The sequence below is a fragment of the Caretta caretta genome, chromosome 8 (genome assembly GCF_965140235.1).
Source record: "Caretta caretta isolate rCarCar2 chromosome 8, rCarCar1.hap1, whole genome shotgun sequence".
Classification (NCBI taxonomy): domain Eukaryota; kingdom Metazoa; phylum Chordata; order Testudines; family Cheloniidae; genus Caretta; species Caretta caretta.
Genome location: NC_134213.1, coordinates 74,185,322 through 74,192,591, shown reverse-complemented (window position 1 = coordinate 74,192,591; position 7,270 = coordinate 74,185,322). Strand labels below are relative to the sequence as shown.

At 44.7% G+C, this 7,270-nt stretch overlaps 1 pseudogene; it reads left to right on the top strand.

The window, feature by feature from the left end:
- The first annotated feature begins 5,128 nt into the window (after positions 1–5,128).
- On the top strand, positions 5,129–6,756 carry LOC125641851 (transmembrane 9 superfamily member 2 pseudogene; annotated as a pseudogene).
- The last annotated feature ends 514 nt before the right edge of the window (positions 6,757–7,270 follow it).

The window sequence follows — 7,270 nt, the reverse complement described above, 5'->3', positions numbered from 1 at the left end:
GAGGGGGATCAGGACTGGGGCAAGAGGTTGGAGCACCAGGGGGAGGCTCAGGGGTGCAGGCTCCGGGTGGTGCTTACTTCAAGCAGCTCCAGAAGCAGCGGCATATCCCTTCTCTGGCTCCTATATGGAGGTGCAGCCAGGCGGCTCTGCATGCTGCCTCGTCCGCAGGCACCACCCCTGCAGCTCTCATTGGCTGCGGTTCCCAGCCAATGGGAGTTTTGGGGGCAGTGCTTGGGGTGGGAACAGCATGCAGAGTGGAGTCCCCTGGCTGCCCTTATACATAGGAGCTGGAAGGGGGCCATGTTGCTGCTTCTGGGAGCTGCATGGAGCTGGATCGCCAGTGCAGGGCAAGCCCCAGATCCCACTCCCCAGCGGGAGCTCAAGGACCGGATTAAAATGGCTAGTGGGCCATAATTTGCTCACCCCTACTGTAGATGATGTTGTAGTCTTTCATTACTGAGATCAATGGCATGGATCATTGTTACAAGATCTGCATCTGAGGGAAATGCTTGCAATAGGGTAAGCAAATACAAAGGGATGGAAGCAACTTTGGCCCCCCGTACTACATAGGAAATTGGAAGCAATCAAGGAACCAAAAGCAGCTCATATTGCAGACTCCTATATGTGAGCATAACTCTCACTGACGTTAACAGGATTTAATCTTGTCTATATAAACCCTAATGATTGCTAGTGCAGCTTCTTAGAAACTTAACATAATGCAAATTACTTAAATCTTAACTGCTTTAGCACTGAGATTTAAGAATACCAAACTGAAGAGTGCTTTGTTCTAACACAGGATCAAAGTGATTTGGTAATATCTGCAGAAGCTTGTGTTTGTGCCTACGTTTCACATGCTCCTTTTATTAGACATTATTTCCTGTCGTCTGAACTTTTTGCATAGTTACTGCAAACTCACATGACTTTTCAAAAATGTTATCTACAGTTTAGAACAGAGGTGGGCAAACTTCGGCCCATGGGCCACAACCGGCCCGCAGGACCGTCCTGCCTGGTCCTTGAGCTCCCGGCCAGGGAGGCTGGCCCCTGGCCCTTCCCTTGCTGTCCCTCCTCCCCCGCAGCCTCAGCACACTGTGCTGCCCGCGCTCTGGGCAGCGGGGCTGTGAGCTCCTGCCAGGTAGCGCGGCTGCCGGTCCTGGTTCTCTGAGTGGCATGGTAAGGGGGCTGGGGGTGGAGAGCGGGGGGGTTGGATAAGGGGCAGAGGGTCCTGGGGGGCAGTCAGGGGACAGGGAGCAGGGGGTAGTTGGATAGGCATGGGAGTCCCAGGGGGCCTGTCAGCGGGTGGGGGTGTGGATAGGGGTCGGGGCAGTCAGGGGACAGGGAGCAGGGGGGATTGGATAGGAGTGGAGTCCTGGGGGGGTGACTAGGGGCAAGGGGTCCCGGGAGGGTGTGGTCAGGGGACAAGGAGAGGGGGCGGGGGGTTGGGGGTTGGATGGGTCGGGGGTTTTGAGGTGGGCAGTCAGGCGGCAGGAAGTGGGAGGGGGCGGATAGGGGGAAGGGGCACAGCCTTCCTTACCCAGCCCTCCATCCAGTTTTGGAACCCCGATGTGGCCCTCAGGCCAAAAAGATTGCCCACCCCGGTCTAGAAGAAATATTGAGAAGAGAATTTGCACCGGGAAAGGTCACTTTAGGATGAATTGCCTGTTTGTTACTGTTCCGTTTTTCAAACTGGCAGTAAAGATGCTTTTAGTGATAGAAAAGTAAATAAACTAAAATTCCTCCTACGACCCTGCATTTTTTTAACCAAACTGTCCTCTGCTTGTTGTTTTGCCAACACAAATCTTTTCCACAGTCTTTAGTATCTAACTGCCACGACAGTAACACTATTGCAGGCCATCTAGCAAAGCTTTGTAGATGTCAAGCAATATTTAATCTTGCATGGACAGCACCAAGCTGCCTGCCATAGTCCAGCCAATGCACTGCAATCGTGACCTAAAAGCTTGCCTGTTCCAATCCTAGATGTCACCAGAGAACAGACTGTCCGTTACACCAAACTCTGTGCTAAGTTTTATGATGTGAAAAAGTGTTCATCCTGGACTAAACTGAAACCACTAAACTGATTCTGCCTGTGACCCAAGCCAGATTTCAATCAGTTCCCGGTGGTTTAATGCTGTTTCATTGCATGACCCCACCAAAAATATACAATGTTTTTTATTAAAAAGCAGTTAAACCTCAGCTTGAGGTTTCTGGCCAAAGTCAGTTCAGAAAGGGAAAATATACACTGAGAGAGACTGTGCTCAGGTTGTTTCCAACCTTACTATAAGCAGAAGAAGTACTAGAAACGGCCTAGAGTGAAAAACAAAATACAAACAAAAACAACAAAAAAATGTCTTCTCATGAGAGCTCCATACTAGTTTTGAAATCGTAGTAGGTTTAAAACATTCGGACAAACATCTAAGCTTGGGGTTGTTTATCTCCCATCCACTTGAGATTTTCCCATCATTGGGCCTGATGCCAAATGTTTCCTGTAATATGCTAAGAACTTCCACTCTCAATGCACAGTACATGAAGGAGTGATTGTAGCATGGGTAACAATAGCAGAGAAGACATGGCAACATGGGCTTCACATCTTCATTTGCTGTGTGGTGGTCTTTTGATCTTCAGTTGCAGCCTGACGTAAGATTTGGCACATATTGGAGACAAGATACAGGATCTCTGAAGCTAACAGCTAGCCTCCATTGACTTTCTAGCGTGTACTTAAGTATCCTTATCTGGGAAGCCATTGTATTGCCTTCCTGTACAGTTCCCATTGAATTCAAGCGTTGTAGGTGTATAATAAACTAACCCTAATAAAAATTACATCAATACAGTCACATGGGGAAGTCTTCTTACCCAATACAGAATAACCTCACTGATCTGATCATATACAGTGTGATCCTCCTTCTCCTTATCTCTGACATGAGTTCATTCTGAATTACAGCAGTGAGAAAGGAAGACTAGGCCCACTGACATCAGAAGGATCTGAGGGTGCTCAGCACCTAGCAAGACAGAGCCCACAAACAAGGAGGATGTCATTCTTGATTTTTTGTTACACTGCAGCAAGGGCATATTAGACATTTTGGAGAAGGCAAACCAAGGACATAATAGTAACAGTACTTTGCATTTTTTCATCCAAGGATCTTAAAGCATTTTACAAAAGGGAGATTTCTCTCTTTTACAGATGAGGAAATAGAGGCACAGAGAGGTTAAATGACTTGGCCAGAGTCAAACTATGAATCCGTGACAGTCAAGAATAGAATCTGGGAGCCCTGGCTCTCAGGTGCCTACTGTAACTGCTAGACTGCTCTGTTATCCCAAGTTTATCTTAACAGCATTTAATTAAATCCTTAAACTAGGAGTAGTTTGTTTAATAAAATTTTAAAAAGAATAGCCTCTATCAGCTTTTATATAGACGTGGTACATTTATCTACAGTGTATGTTAATCTAGGTACAGCACAAGTATTTTCCAATAAATATTTCTTACAAATGTTTGCTCACTTTAGAAGTGGTGGTAAATACCCTAATCTCTTCTCACATTACCTATATGGGAAAATAAATAACTATATTTTCCAGGGAAGAAAAATAGCCTTTGCCTGGCAACAGCCAAAAACACAAATGCACAAAGGGAGCATTATATGACCTCTACTAACCATTAACTAGTGTGCACAAAGAAAACAACATGTATGGAGAATGGGAAAAGTCTTAGGTAAATAGCCTGAAACCAGCAAACACAGACTTAGCTGGAGCTTGGACAAAGCATCACCATTCTGTTGAACAATCAAAGAAAATTGCTTCAGTTTAAACACATCAGGGCCAAACATTCAAATAAACCATTATGTAGGGAGGAATGTTTTAAGCAACTGAATGAGCCATACAATTACCAGCCAAACTTCACCCCTAATGCCTCCTGATCTCTTTAGGCTTTAGGTCTCAGGCCTGGAGCCATCATCTCTTTCTTGGGGTTGAATCAAGCTTTTCTCCCACTCTCAGACCAGGTGCTGGGTGGCAGTTCCCTGCGTATCAGCCATGATCACTTTAGAAGTTCTGACTTGGGCTCAGCCTCTGCAGTTTTTCTCCCTCTGGGACATAACAGTGTCAATTTGTGACCAAACAGCTTCCTTAAGACCCGTGGCTGCTCTAGGCAGATAGGCAACCTAGACAGCTGCCTTAAGTGACAGATTTGGGGATCTTCCCAGGTTCCCTCCATGGATGGCACGGGGGATATTGCTCCCCAGAACAGGGGGTTATGCCAGGTGGGCTCCTAGAAGTAGGAAACGGCCCCCCCAGAGCTCTGGGGAAGCGCTCCTGCCCCCTCTGCAGCTGCTGCCCATCCCCAGTCATTTGGCTTCTGGCCCCAGCTCAGGCGCTGAGCTGCTCAGAGCTGCTTCTAGTGGCACTGCGAGTGCTGCTGGGGCTTTGGCCACAAGCACAATGACCAGCCTGGCTCCATGTTAGTGGCCAACCTGCACCTGCCATGCCACACCCAGCCCCCTCAAACACTGGTGCCCAAGCAGATCCTGGCCCCTGCTGCTGCCACCACTTTGGATTCGCATAGTGGCCACCCCATGCTATGAGCACGACAGAGAGGCGCTCATCCAGAAACGGTATGTGTATGTGTGTGTGTGTGTGTGATCTGGGGCAGAGGGTGCAAGCAGGGATGGACTGGTAGGGTTGGGAGGGGAGAGAGTGCAGGGGGTCAGAAAAGGGTGTGGGGTGCCTGGGTCCTGTTGTGGTTGAGCTGAGCAGCTGTATGGGGAGCAGTGGGGCGAGTCCCTACTGCGAACTTCTAAGAGGATAGGATGGGATTGCACACTGAAGTTTTGCCCAAGGTGGCAGATTGGCTTGAGTGGCCTCTTCTTAAAGCCAAGTGTTATTTAAGAGAAAACATATCTTAAAAATAATAAAGCATACTGCACGCATATCTAGTTCTTCCCTAAGGCTTAGCATTCTCTGCATCTGGGAGACCCAGTTCCTTCAGCCTCCTCCACTGAGCCTGTCTGCCCCGGCAGCTGTTCATAAGCAAAGCCACTCTTCTCCTCCTCAGAGAGGCTTTTTAACTCTTTAGGGCATTTCTGCACAGTACATGAAGGAGTGATTGTAGCATGGATAACAATAGCAGAGAAGACATGGCAACATGGGTTTTACATCTTCATTTGCTGTGTGGTGGTCTTTTGATCTTCAGTTGCAGCCTGACGTAAGATTTGGCACATATTGGAGACAAGATACAGGATCTCTGAAGCTAACAGCTAGCCTCCATTGACTTTCTAGCGTGTACTTAAGTATCCTTATCTGGGAAGCCATTGTATTGCCTTCCTGTACAGTTCCCATTGAATTCAAGCGTTGTAGGTGTATAATAAACTAACCCTAATAAAAATTACATCAATACAGTCACATGGGGAAGTCTTCTTACCCAATACAGAATAACCTCACTGATCTGATCACGTACAGTGTCCAGATCATTATTGCATATCAGTAGTAATAGCTTAATACATAGAAATTCCTACAGCATTCCTGTGACCTTATTACATATCCACTCCACTTCTGTCATACCATTACAAGCAATTTCTGACACAGTATTTGCTACACACACGAGCTACAGTGACACAGCTTTTTCTGGAGCAATCAAATAAATTGGAAAATGTGTAATCTTAGAAATGGAAAGAAGTGATAGAAAAAAACACTGCCACTGATGTTATAGGAGAAGATTCAGCAAGATCCTTGATGTGCAGAGGATGTGGTCTGAATGAACAAGCAGCAGGTCCCAAGAATGAGGATAGCATTGTTGTTTTTATGGGGCTAACATTACTCAGCAAGTCACATACACATGATCAAAATGATAGTATTACAAGATATTTTTATTCCTGTGGGGGTTTTTTTGTTTTAGTTTTTCCTTTTAGTTCTTTAGTTTTCCTTCTTTAATAACAATGGCAGTAGCAGGGCTCGTTACAATTATTGAAAAGTTTATACCAGATGTAAGTCAGATATAATTTCTACCAAATCTATACCATATAATTATATTTAAGTAATCTAGTGAATTGGATCCTCTGGGCAGTAACCACAGAAATGGGAAAAAATAAATAGTTGCTTAGCATTGCTTACATTTGTTGTGCCCTGGTATTGTCTTCGCTGATTTCTTCATTATGAATCTTATTCTGTGGGTGAAGGGATCATCAGCTGCCATCCCCTTTGGCACACCGGTTGCTATCCTGGCAATGTGGTTTGGAATTTTCTGTCCCATTAACCTTCATTGGTGCATATTTTGGATTCAAAGAAAAGCCTATTGAACACCCAGTTCGTACAAACCAGATTCCTCGTCAGATCCCGGAGCAGTCGTTTTTCACAAAGCCGTTGCCTGGTATCATCATGGGTGGCATCTTGCCATTTGGTTGTATTTATATTCAGCTTTTTTTCATTCTAAACAGTATTTGGTCCCATCAAATGTACTACATGTTTGGTTTCCTGTTCTTAGTATTTATAATTCTTCTTATTACATGTTCTGAGACTACAGTCTTGCTGTGCTATTTCCATCTATGTGCAGAGGATTATCATTGGTGGTGGAGATCGTTCTTAACAAGCAGCTTTACAGCCGTTTATCTTTTTATCTATGCTGTTCATTACTTCTTCTCTAAACTCCAAATAACGGGAACTGCTAGTACCATTTTTTACTTTGGGTATACTATGATCATGGTTTTGATATTTTTCCTTTTTACAGGGACGATTGGATTTTTTGCCTGCTTCTGGTTTGTTAGTAAAATGGGTTAGGGATTGACCACAGATAATTTTTTTAAAGTTAACTTTTCAAATTTGACAATTTAGAAAGAGAGAGAGAGAAACATGTAGAAAGTGAGGTAAGTAAGGGTTTTGTGCATCCGTCAAGAAAAAAAAATCACGTCCAACAATTTGGACAGAATAGTTGTAAAAGTAACAGTTGACAGGTGGAAGCCATGGTCTTATTTTGCCTAGAAGTTACAAAATAGGAGACTGCATGGGTCAGGAGATTGGTAATTGGATAAAAACCTTTCATGAGTAAGAATCCATCCCAGATGGATGGTGACTGAAAATTGCTACCATCTGAGAGCTGTTTGTTGACTTTTGTGAACTAAGAAAACTGTTGTATAAAGTCATGCTGTAGTTGAATTTTAACTTTGACCAATAATGATATTTGTGATTATCCATACTAGCCTAGATGTAGGTGATCAAATCTTATGCTGCGGGGCATAAGATGATCTCCAGAGGGTTCAGAAAAGAATTTCTTACATTCACACAGCTTTGCACA